The 14,173-nt window shown below is 37.0% G+C and overlaps 1 pseudogene; it reads right to left on the bottom strand.

Moving 5' to 3' along the window:
• Positions 1 to 2,944: 2,944 nt before the first annotated feature.
• Positions 2,945 to 12,859, bottom strand: LOC149141279 (elongation factor 2-like; annotated as a pseudogene).
• Positions 12,860 to 14,173: the final 1,314 nt, after the last annotated feature.

The following is a 14,173-nucleotide window of genomic DNA, read 5'->3' as shown; positions in this document are numbered from 1 at the left end:
CAAAATTTTAGGAAAAAAGCGTCTACACTCTTACTAAGAAAGGGAATAGTTGGTTTAAACTCAACTCCTGCTTAAATCTTGTTTCTCGATTTTTCTCTAGATATAAATGCCTGCGGTCTTACTTCCTTTTGGATTTATCTTCACAGGAGTGGATGAGGGTCCTACCCTACCTAGAAATCTCACAAGTATAATTAGCAAACCCTGTTGCGGTTAATCATGCATTTAGTTCTTACACAATAATTTATTTTTAGTGATCTATCTTCAATGTTTTCTTATGGTTGCATATTGGATCATTGGTAGATTCAAAACCTTCAGCATGGTTGCTTCCGCATAGCAAAATCAGGTTCTTGAATTCAATTAACTATACTTATTAAGCTCCCAATTAGGGTTTACGAATCCTTTAGTCAGGGAGCCAATTTTTATAATATTAATTTAAAAAAACCTTAATGTGTTAAGAGCACAAGTTTAATACAACACAATATCTCTCCATCAATTTTGTTTGTAATATATATGTATATATTTACATTATTCAATTGGATTGTTGGCGAATTTGGCCATGGTCATAATGCTCAAAATCTATTGCATCTATTTCCTTTTTGGATGGACTTCCATTGCATAAAAGCTTCTCTTTTATTATCTCTATGATCAGGATTTTAATGGTTTCCTGGAAAGTCTGTTTCTGGTATAATGCATTGTCTTAAAAGGGAAACACAATAGATATCTTTTCTTTTTACAGTACCAAAATTCGATATTCAATATTGGGCTTATCATTGTGAATACTATCGTTTATTTATACATAATTCTAGATATGAAAATTTTGAGATTAGCCATCCAAAAAAAAAAAAAATTGATTACGAATCTTGTATTGTGAGAGTGACAGTCCTACCCTTGGACCACAGGTCTATAGATTGTTATGGGCCACGGTGTAGGCCCAAATTACCCACATACTAAGGACTCTAAACTTATTAAATACTCTCAAACCTTAATTATACATGGGAACTTTTGAAAATAATACATAACAAGAAAAGAGTTTATATGTATAAATATTTTTGTGCAATGATGTGAAATTTTCCTAAGATTTTCAATACTAACTGAGTCATTAAGGACTATTACTCTTCCATTTACTGACAAAAATTAATAAAGAGACTACATGCAACAATCGAATGTGAAAACGAAACAAGGAATAATAAATCTCATAATTGTACTTCAAAAGAAGGGAGAAACCCTTAGGAGCGACTATCCAAGATTTCAACCCTCTAATATTAGATTTCATTTTTGCAGACCCAAAAGTAAATACCATAACATTTAAATATATACGCAAGCAAAGGATAATACACCATGCAAGTCATTAAACAAGTAGTAATTTTTATTAACAAAACCATTCTGTAATTTTCTCTAACACCTTGATAAAGAAAGTATGTAAGATATTGGCCACAGGACAAGGTTATGATAAAAAAACCAAATTAATAACTTGCATTGTTCAAACAGAGGAAAACCTAGAAGTTGTAATCAAACCCTCCAGTGTTATTCTCCCATTGTGTGGTTAATTCAAAGTGAGGACCGTGAGAGGCCTCAAAGTCTAATTAAATAAAAAACCCTTTAACACAAGGAGGGTTGGTCTTGGTATGGGATGTTAAGGCCCTACACCACAAAGGTTTCATCACCAGACATAGTATATGCCTGAAACTTGAGAACAAAATCAATTAGAGAACATTTAGAACCTAGGTAAGACCCAACAAATTGTTTCTTTGTAAATTGTAATCAATGTTGTCACCATAATCGTGGAGCCTACTTGTAATTGGGGCAACCACCAAAATCAACTTTTATCAAACCACAATAAAAAATGAATAGTTAAATATATAACAATAATTGACTCTGAGGAGCAGAAGTATTTGTAAATAGAAAGTTTGTAGCCTCGTTGTGGTCTAGGAGAAACTGTACATTCAAGGAGTAAATCATTTAGGGTTTTTGAAGAATCATTAGGCAAGGAATGAGCCAAAGAGAACTAAAAGAAAATAACAAAAACAATACCTTCACGATAGGTTGTTGTTTTCCGTATTGCATTAAGTCTCTTTGGGTAGGGGTACCCATTATTGAGTCAACTCCATTTAGGATTTTTATATTTCCAACTGGATTGCTTGAAGCAAGAACCAATCTTGGAATCACATGTTTGTGCGAAGGATCACCAACAAAGGGAATAAGCATTGTGTAAGAGCTAAAAGAATAATGCCAGAAGAATAATAGCTCATAGAGAAAGGAAAATTGACAAAAATACCATGAGCCATATTTACCTAAGAAAACTCCAACATGACGAGAAATTCATTGAGCAACAAGTTAGGTAAGGGTGGAGTTGGACGCACAACAAGTAGAGTTGTAGAAGTTACCTGAACCGAACCAAACAAAATACCCACGATCAATCAAACCCTAGAAATAATTACCAGTTATATGTGGATAACTAGCTTCACAGTGACCAAGGGAGCATGGCACGATTGGCTTCCTCTAGAACGTTCCATAACATTGTAATATACATTAATCAAATCAATGTTATAATATATACTTTCAACTAAGATACTTTAGAAATGTAATACTTCCCTCTTATATGTATTTCCCAAGGTCTTTTAAAATAAATAAATACTGTCGATAATCCACAATAAAATGAGGTAGTATGATAACATTCGTTAATAACCCAATGACGCATGCATAAGGAAGGTGATAGCACAAATTACATTGGAGAGATTGACGTTCTAATCATTGGGTTTGAGCATTCAAATCTGATAGGTAATGTTGATACCTTGAAGGCGTCGAACACAACTTAATGGTTGTTTATGTAAAGCCTCACTAACTTCTTTAACTAGGGAGATGAGTTTTGTTGTGGTATATGTGTAAATTGTTATAATATTTAAAGAGGAGGGGTAATTTATTATTGTGAGGATGTGACCATTGTTTATTCGTAATATTTTATATGTGTGTGTGTGTGTGTGTAAAAAAACAAAATTGCTGGTGCAATAAGGGCAGTGATATGCTCCTTGAGTCCCTTTCTCCTTTTGATATCAATCACAAGCCGACCATCCTCTGAACAAGAGTCCATTGGATCATACCCCATCAAATCCCAGTGATAAAATATAGTTTGGGGAAAAGCCTGCTTGCTAGTGGCAAGCCAGAGAGTATACGCAAATTTAAAAGACTTTATAACTGGAAAATAGGCTTTAATGTTATACAATTGTTACACCCTCCTCCCACAACTACCCATGTAACCGGCCAACTGGGGTAAACATGCGACGAGAGGTTACTATGATTGGATTCAACCTTCTATGTGACCTTAAGGAAATGAAATTGATGAAAAAACAACATATAGAACTTCCACGTCAGCTATAGGACCCATGAGAACCATGCCAACACTTCAGGCAGCGTTCCCCTGGGTCCCATTGAAGTTTTTAATCACTTGACCTCTGGACGCTTTCATGCTATGGGCATGCTAACATCTAGGGACCTATGGACGCTGTCATAGGCCTACAAGCTAACGTCCAAGGGCCATTTTGTCCAATTTTGTGCCAGTGTCCCTGGGATTTAGCCCACTTTTTCAAGCCCAGAGTCGAGGTCACTACCCAAAATTGCATGACATCTCCAGAACAGTAAAATAACAGGGAAACAATGATGCTAAAGCAAATACTTGAATAAGCCCTTAACCAGACCCCTACTAGCCATGACAGAAATTTCGTCAAACATATCACAAACATGTAATCTACAAGTGTAAGCAACATATTTAAGCATAGGGATCTCATACTTATCTGATAATAACTAAGAACGATTGTTCCCTCATATAATTTGTTTCATTATCTTCTATTAGGTCATAGATACATTGTCCATTCATTTATAAGTAACAACATGATGAGAGCCATACATAGCCACTATCATAAAACACATATATAACCAGCATAATAGCAACATAAATACCAATGAAATCATAGCCATATGATCCACATATAAACCAGTATAACACTCATAGAAATACAAGGAGAAATACCTTTTCATTAATCATGCAAATTCCAAACCCAAGATGGGACTTCCACGTTCTACCCGACCATAGAATGGTTGAGCGAAATCTCTCTTCAACTATTCACCCTCGTGCCATATTCCAAGTATCAATGTGGGGCTCAAACCAAAAGAACCAACGAGGGCATCCGAGGCTAAACCACCTCACCCTCAACAATAGAAACCAGGCTTTACCGTAATCCATCCCGGATCACTACGCCAACATAATAAACATGTCATAGCAGGCTTTACCATGATCTCCACCCGATCACCATGAGGAATTTCCTGTCTCCTAGTCTCTCAAGCTTTACCGCAATCCAAACGTGGATCACTAGGCCCTAAACCAAGACCCACTCTCCAGGCTTTACTGCATATCTCAAACTCGGGATTACTAGGCCCAACGGAGAGCAAAACACCTCTTGGCTTTACTATATATCCTGCCATTCATCGGTAAGGATTCCTAGGCCCACCAAGGCAACACAATCTTGGCTTTACCGCAACCCATAGCCTGGCTTAGGGGCCAATCAGTTAGTGGCTTTACCGTGATCCATAGTCTAGTTCAGGGACCACTAGGCCATGTGCTCTATCATTCGGAGATCCACCTCACTCAACTTCGAATCCATCTGGCAATCCAGCTCAACCAAAACATGAGAACCCCATCACACCATGGCTATCCGAAAATGGCAAGGTTAGGCTGAAAAAACTATTACACCTGGAAAAACACATGCCATAACAACAAAATAACCACATGCAATACCATGCATGCCAAATCTAGCAAGGAAAATACACATGCAAATTAATACCTGCAAAGAATCTTGTTGTAGCTACTTGATCTTGCCTTTCCCTGCTTGATCTCTGCTTCCTCTTGCCTTCTTTGCCTTTCTTGCTCCAATGCCAAAATGATCCAAGAAAACTCCAAGTGTCCAAGAGTGAGAGAGGGAGAATAATGAGAGAGCTCTGAAATTCAACTGATAAAAGGTTGCCAACTGATCCTCAAAAGCCTTTGTATTAATGAAGTCTCTATTTTCTTCATTTTATGTTATTTTCCTTCATTTTCCTCCTCACATACAACCTGTGACCTTTCATCTCCCCTTTCTCCTAATTTCCGTTATTTTCATAAATAAATATGCCAGAAATGCCATTTGATTTTCCAAAGCCTTAACCATTGCCTTTGCCAATTTCCTTAGCCATAATAAACCGATGAACACCCACACTAGGATGTCTTGCCCAACATTCAACTTGGAATAAGTGTCCCATCAATCGTGGTTATTATTTTTGCCTTTATTAACTTTTATTACATGGAATTTTCACCAAGGTTGTTACAACAGTGGAGTCTCAACTCTCTACAACCTTAAACACATGGCCTCTCCTTTGATTCAACACATTGTAAATTCCACCCAGAGCCTGCTTAGGTGCCCAAATCTCAACCAGATATATAGGCACTAGAAGCCTCAACTTAGTAGTAAGCTAAGAAACATAGAATATCCTTCTTGATGTGGGAATGAGCTGACCACCTCCTCTGTGTATGGAATTTGAATGTACGACTCAAAGCAAATCCCACACATGTCTTGCCCAACATTCAACTTGGAATAAGTGTCCCATCAATCGTGGTTATTATTTTTGCCTTTAGTAACTTTTATTACATGGAATTTTCACCAAGGTTGTTAAAACAGTGGAGTCCCAAGTCTCTGCAGTCTCAAACACATGGCCTCTCCTTTGATTCAACACATTGTAAATTCCACCCAGATCCTGCTTAGGTGCCCGAATATCAGCTAGATATATAGGCACCAAAAGCCTTGACTTAGTAGTAAGCTAAGAAACATAGAATATCCTTCTTGATGTGGGAATGCGCTGACCACCTCCTCTGTGTATGACATTTGAATGTAAGACTACATCACACATCTCAAAGCAAATCCCACACATGTTCTCCTCTGCAAGTGCTCCTTCCCTGGATGCCCATTGGAATGCAACCACCACAAAATCCTTAATCTCATTCAAGTACTGGACTTCCTTACACATGTTCATACCCATGTTGGGTCCTGTTGTTTCAGGGCCAAAGCACCAGATCTTCTTCACCAACTCTTTGTCCCATCCAAATTCCTCAGAGAGGATTTTCCCTCAGGACTTGACATCATCCTTTGGGCCAATGCGCCCCTCGTCAATTGCCTTTGCAAGACCTAATTCCAAAGGCCTTGCTTCAACATAAATCCTATTGTGTTTATTTGGATATTTTCTCATGACAACATGGTCAAAGGCCACCTTACACTGCACTTCAACTCTATAAACTGGGTAGACAAAGAACTCCATAGCTCTGATGGGATGGGCCTCTACTTCTTCCTCATTTGTGAGAGTAGCATTCTTCGTGATAAACTGATATAGCCCAAATATACCGACGGTGTTTCCACAGGGCACATCGTCAACTGTTTCATGCTTCTTCCCCATCCATATAACTGTCCTTTGAATGCTCTTGACATACAGATCCTTCTTCTGTCCAGGGACATAGTTGGGACCCATTATTCTCACCTTCATCCCCTTTGCCACTCTCCCAGCAAAGACCCTCCCAAAGGAAAAAAAAGACTGACATTTGTCTGAAGCCAGAATCATCTTTGACACATAGAACATCAATGGCCCGTCAGGATCATAGTCCCTCATAACTTTTACATAGATGTCATCTAGAGGCACCTCATACAAGTTATTTACACAATATCTATGGGCAATGGCAGGAGAAAGTAGATGGAAAATCATCATCTCAAGTAGGGCACTTCTTGCAAGGAGCCAACATGCTTCATTAGGGCCTTCCCAATGAGGTCCTTGTTCTCATTCTTCATATAAAACCCCAGCTTCTATAACACAGGTACCTTTGATGCAAATTCAACGTGCCTTCGAGAATCAATCAAGTTTATCAAATACTCATTTCCCATTCTTTGCCTCTTGAAGTTTTTCAGAGACTCTTTTGTCATGTGATAATACAAGGACATCCTAGTTGACTTAATGGTGATACCACGTTCAAATTCATCTGCCCGAGTATTAGTCATTCTAACATCCCCTACAACTTCTTGAGTTATGATACCGACTATTGCCACCAAAGAATCTGTCAAAGTAGACTTCCCTGCAAATACCCATAACAATTATCAGAATTAATAGATGTAATGACTATAATGATGAATTAATCCAGCCCATGGGGGGCAGCTCAATTGGTAATCACCATTATATGAAGTATTATGTAAACAATGAGATTCAAGGTTCAAATTCTCGTGGGTCAAGCCAACAAAAAAAATGATGAATAAGTGGGGAGAACTATAATTTGATGCAATGAAGATTTAACATATACTCTAGAAGGGGATAAGCTTATATTTATTTAATGGGAATTTAGCATATACTCTTTAAGGGGGTGAGAATTGCAACCCTTTCAATACTCTCCTCTTCTCTTTATATGTCACAAATGTGATGATGCACTAGTATCGTATATGGGTGTTATGGAATAGGAGAGGATATAAAACCATTTTAGGAACAAAGAATGATACGTGGTCAACATGGGAAATCACAAACATGTTACGAATATTATGCTTCAAGTCCATGGTCCTTCTGAGCTCCTCAACTATAAACTTCACCTGTAAATACACAAACACATATTTCTGAAATTAATTCAGCAAGTTAGTCATCATTTGCATTGATTAGAGCAGTGTGCACACGTAACAAGCTTATATTAAGCAAACTATTTATTTATGATAAGTCTACTAACTTAACTATTACATTCGATGTACTTCTATGGCAACAAAATTAATCTTGGACCTGCACCTGGCCACAATATTTTACCCATATAAAGGCTCTAGTTGTGGTCAAAGCAAACATTCAACTATCAAGTTTGCATCCTAATAATAATTGACTAACTCCCTATTAGCACATAAAATTCCAAGAAGCAGTTCACTGTCCATAAAACTCAAATACAAATTAAAAACCAAACCAAAGGAAACGCCTCTAAAGAATACTCGCAAAGAAATTTGATCTGAAACCACTGCCATATGAGGGTGAAGGGTTCAATCTAGTCAAGGCGATGAAACATAAAGGTTTGGTTTGGGGTGCAATTGTCAATGAAAATAAGCTCCACCCGAAAAATATCGAAGAAGTCAGAAATTGGTGGTTTGCATATTTAATACTAAATCTACCCTGGGGAGTTGTACTTAGCATGAATAAGATTAAAGAGTACGATTTCTTTGGGTTTCAAAACACATAAACCACCATGGGACAATGGATTGACAAAATCGTGGCATCTAATATTGTTCCCTAGGTTTGATCAATCGATATATCTTGAATTAAAACTAAGTGGAGGAATTACTTTGCCATTCATTTAGAGTTTGTTTTTGTGATTCGACTATCATATTGTCCAATGGAGGGTTAAGGATACTTATGCAATATTCTAAAAGTTATAGTTGGAGGTGTTGATAATATCATAGTATAGTTCGAGAGGAACACATATTTGTCGAAGTATAATTTGTGAGATAGGTTTGAAAATTGCTTGATATTGGGCGTGGTGTAACTTTGAAATGGAATTCTAGAAAAAGTTGAATCTCCACACTATTATTCATCCAATTTTTCATGCTATTTAGTTATGGTACTAAAATCGAGCATTGACAATCTCCATCTTATAAGATCGTTTGTGTATCATCTTGATCTTTATCCAATTGTGTAGGTTGTTAACATTGAGCATCTAGAGAAATTAGTACAAAGTCAGGTTGAGGCATTATGGTTATTGTTATGAAACCAGCTCAAGAAAAGATAGAAAAGATAGATCAACGCCTTAGAATTCAGCCTCTTCGAGGGGGCTACCTCCTTTACATTACATAAATAAACAATTCTTTGATGATACAAATGAAAAGACCTCCTTTCTATATATAGGAGTCTAAGGGGTCATAACATAATCATAGCCGACATAACAATAATAATGTAAGGGCACAATAATAACAATAGTGGACTTCTATGGGGCACAATAGTAACAATATGGGCACTACATGGGCACATCAATATAATAAGTGGGTTATACTAATAACAATAAGGGGTTACACTAGTAGTATAGGGGCCTAACATGTCCCTCTTTCACTTCTTGCACCTTTTTCTTCTTGATATGTCCTTCTATCTTGAGAGTTTGAGGAGTGGTAATTCTTGCCAATGCTTTACAAGATATGGTCTGATTCATTTCTTCTTTCTCTGGGGTGGGGTCCTCGCGTATATCTTCTTCTTTTGATGTTTCTTGATCATTTTCTTCTTCCTCTTCACAATCTATGTAGAATAATTTATTCTCAGCACACTTATGACCTTTAGTGCATTTTCTATCACAATTGTAACAAAGCCCTTTTTCTCTTTTTTCTTCCAATTGTTGTGGTGTAACCCTTGTAGGTTGTGGAAGGCTAGGAGAAACAACACTTCCATCTTTATAGTTGTGAGGGGTACGCTTCCTGGTTTCCATAATTTTGCTTTCCACTATGTCACAAAGCCCTTTTACTCTTTCCAATTGTTGTGGTGTTGCTCTAAAGAAGGTGTTGCTCTTTGTATCCTCATAATGTGCTATCAATTCTTTCGTAAAAATTGTCCAAGTGATAAATTGTTTACGAGAACAAAGCCATTGATACCATATAAACTGATTTGGTTCCAAATATACAGTTGCCATACGTACCTTTTGTAACAATTGTACACCATGTAGATCAAAATATTGCTCCATCTGAAGTATCCAATTTACCGGATCCTTGCCATCAAACTTCCTCATATTGCTTTTTCTTGATTTTAGGAGCTCGACCTTGAAACGATTGTAACTCTTTACTTTCAGATCTTTAAGTTCTGAAATTCGAACCCAAGGTTTAGCGGGATTTCTTCTCAAATGGGTTTTTTTTGCGACTTCAAATGTTACAGAAAAAAAGTTATAGCGAAAATGCCACGATGACCTGTTTGGAGCAGCGAAACCCTAGAATCCAAAGCTCTGATACCAAATGTTATGAAACTAGCTCAAGAAAAGATAGAAAAGATAGATCAACGCCTTAGAATTCAACCTCTTCGAGGGGGCAACCTCCTTTACATTACATAAATGAACAATTCTTTGATGATACAAATGAAAAGACCTCCTTTCTATATATAGGAGTCTAAGGGGTCATAACATAATCAGAGTCGACATAACAATAATAATGTAAGGGCACAATAATAACAATAGTGGGCTTCTATGGGGCACAATAGTAACAATATGGGCACTACATGGGTACATCAATATAATAAGTGGGTTATACTAATAACAATAAGGGGTTACGCTAGTAGCATGGGGGCTTAACAGTTATCTACCCAATACCCTTCTTGAAACCACCAATTTATACTCCAAATTTGTTACTTAGATTTCTGAATTCCTGTTTTGATAACTACACTATTAATGAATGAACATATGCAATCATTAGAATACATGCTTATACAATATAATTAAACCATTTGGTCATCATAAATTTAAAATGTAGACTTAAAGTTGCAAATAGAATTGAATAAACTGGAAAATAACATAATCCATGACAAAACAATATTAATGCAACATAATCAGAAGTTATGAACATTTACACTTCTAGGAAGTATATACTAATTGATTGTGAAAAAGGGACATTCCACTTAACCATAGGCTCCTTGTTGCACGAACTCTGTAATAGAGGCCAACCCTTGAGCTAAAAATATGAATCGACAAAGGTGATTTACGTATGGTTGACTTTTAACTCTCTTCACATAGTCCAATTCCTTTATTCACAATCATTTTTTCACATACAACAACCCCAATCCATAACACTCTTTCCATCATATTGTAATCCAAGGAATGGGATCAGTTTCACCAATCAACAATCCATTAGGCTAATCCAATTTCCTCTAGGACTCCAACATAGGGTGGCCAACAATTTTCACTACTGAAATTCCAAAGATTTTGACTTGTAAATAACTTTCACAATGATGATTGTCATCATTACAGATAGTCTTCATTACATTCATAAATATTGCAATATAACTCAACATAATTTATACATCAATTTTATTGTTGCTTATATAGTGAGTCTTTGTGTTCTTAAGTGAATATACTCTATATTTTTTCGGAGAGAAAAAACCATCATAGCTTATATTAAGAGAATATAATGATCTGAATACATAGATATGTTGGAAACATATTTTCCAAATATATTGAAGAGTATCAGGTATTCCAAATAACTAATTACCAGATACCAAAATATAATATCATATCAGTCCAAAAACTTTCAGAATTGTCTTAGACCGATCAGCACATATTAACAGGCCAAACTGAAAGGATTTACAAGATTGAAACGCTTTCAAAAACAAAACATATCAACAATCCCTGATAAGAGACACATAATTGAGAATCAAGGTCCAAAATCAGCCATTTAGGGTGTGACTTGCCAAAATTCGCAACAGAATAGAGTTCAGAGGCACCCTTGAATCTTGAAAAATATTAGCATTCCTCCATTTCCACAAGAACCAACAGACAAGGATAAACAAAGTTCGACGGGATAAACTCTGCTCGCTCCAACATTTAAAGCCATCCTGAACAGAGGAAAAGACCAGGTAAGGAAAACGAAAAGACAAAGAAAGTTCATACTAGATATGGAGAGATGAAGCACATTGGAAGAACATATGAAAATTTGTCTCGGCCACATTTTGGCACATGGCGCATCTGCCTGGACCATGCCAACCTTTCTTCCTATATATACTATCTATATTGACCTTAGACTATAGAAAACTATTTTATTTATCCAAACCTAAAATTTCATTTTAAATAAAATAATTCATATTTATAATTTTAAATATTCAATTAAAACGAATAACATATCACATCTTCTTTCTTCTATGCTACTATTTTGCAACATGTGGTGCAATTTCTAGTAAGTATAATGTTTAAAGTTAACTACATATAGTAAATTTCCATTTAGAAAAAATAATGAGAGAGCCATAAATAAATAAAACTAACTAATTTGTTATTATTATTGGAATCAAAGCATTACTTTCACCCAATCATACATTTAAACTACCAAAAAGGTACAAGATCTCAACCTTAATCTTCATTACATTCATAAATATTGCAAAATAACTCAACATAATTTCTACATCAATTTTAACTCAACATAATTTCTGAATTAATTTTATCACTACATATAGTGAATTTATTGTGTATTTAAATGAATATACTCTATATACTATCTATCTATTTAAGTGAATATACTCTATATACTATCTTTTTATTACTACTCTTTCCTATCCTAAATGCACATTTACTTCTTAACCTGCAGTGAAATTACATCTACATATAGATTGACCAGCAGAAAAATATAAAAAGGCAATAAATAAATCAAACTAACTAATTCATTACTTTCACACAATCACACATTTAAGCTACCAAGGGTACAAAGGGTACAAGAGCTGGGCCTTAACCTTATTTCCTAATGCAATGGAGCTTTACGTCCTGCGATCGAGTCTTGGCGCCAGCATTAAACCTCCCACATGACCGTGACGTCCACGTTTTGTATCAGATCATTCGTATCTAACCAGAACACCGTTCAAAAACCTTCAAAACCCTAGTGTTTTTGTCTTTTGAACATACAACGGAGCTCTGGTTATGTCTGGTTATGTCAATGCCTAGTTTTCCATGGCCGTTGGACCGCAATGCAACGGGTTGGAGCAAAAGACGAACTATTCGGAAAGCCCTGTTTAAACGTTTATGTTCCCCCCTGGGTTTATTAGCAAGTGCACTGTAAGAAAGTTTTGCATGGCACTGGAAGAACCAGGTTAACTTAATATTCAACATTCAACCAGGTTTTTATCTTATCAAACGCTCACAATGTCGTCTCTGAGGCACGTTGGCAAATCCTTGTTCAGAGCTTTCAGGTGTAAGCCCTCGCGTTCAATCACCACAACGCCCTCATTATTGCAGCAAACCGAGCTCGAAATCACGACCCCTGCCCAGAACGATTCGGCGCCCCAGACAACCCCGCTTCCAAGCCGAGCAACGCCTTTGCCCGGTGTGCCTCAACCCCAGGCCGCGGGCAGCACATTGTATCAAGAAAATTGGATAAACCCAGCGAGTTCTGACCCCGTTGCTCCGCAATCTCTCATTCCCATTGGCTTGTCATCTGAGCACCGTCTCGTTCGTCCAGCACCATATGACGAGCGCTCGGCGACCAGACTGCAGACGTTTTCCCAGTCGCTCGATTTGCCCGGTATATTGAATGTGTTTGCAGACTGGATGACTTCACAGAAGTGGTCCGACGTTAAGGAGCTGTTCGAGCTGTGGTTGAGATCGCTGGATCAGGCTGGCAAGCCTAACAAGCCTGACATTAATCTATATAATCATTACTTGCGTGCTAATTTGATGATTGGCGCATCCGCCGGCGAGTTGCTGGATTTGGTCGCACAGATGGGAGATTACGGAATTTTGCCCAACACTGCTTCCTTCAACTTAGTATTGAAGACAATGTACCAGGCGCGGGAGAGCGATGCAGCTGTCAAGTTAATTGAACGGTATGTTTCTATCCATTATGATATTTTTATTGAAAAAATGATTGATATTGTTTATTGGATATCTTACAGTTTTTATTATTTCAAGGACTGTTTTGGATCGGGCAAACCAGAACTTTAGTTATTGAGTAACGTTACAAAATTTATAACATGGGTCTAAATGTCAAATTCACTCTCATGTCCATCGTTTCAAGCATCTCGTTCATTTTTATAATCTTGTAAAACAGCTTCTGATGTTGCTCGTCGAGCTTGACATTGGATTTGCTAAGCACAAACAAAAACATGACAACCTGTGTTGACGCTTTTGAACTGCAATCTATAGCGAAGGGAAGAATGGAAAAAAGAAAGAAAAGGAGCTCTGATTATTTCACTCCGTCTGTTAATTCTTCCCTCACATCTGCTTGTTCCTATCTGATGGTCTCCTTCTCTTGTGCCATGCTGACTCCCAACTTACCATGTTTCTGGCCATTCTGCTCAGGTGTTACTTGTATTACTATATATGCACGTGCATTTTGATTTTGGTCATTGACCATTAACATCATGTTGCAAAAATCAGCAATATATTGTGAGTTTTTCAACTCCCCCACATTCTTGGCCGAAAAAA

The sequence above is a fragment of the Pinus tabuliformis genome, chromosome X (assembly GCF_031772625.1).
Source record: "Pinus tabuliformis cultivar Carrire ecotype Pingquan chromosome X, CPIR1, whole genome shotgun sequence".
NCBI classification, from domain to species: domain Eukaryota; kingdom Viridiplantae; phylum Streptophyta; class Pinopsida; order Pinales; family Pinaceae; genus Pinus; species Pinus tabuliformis.
The sequence above is the reverse complement of the archived record's forward strand: the minus strand, read 5'-3'. Positions and strand labels throughout refer to the sequence as shown.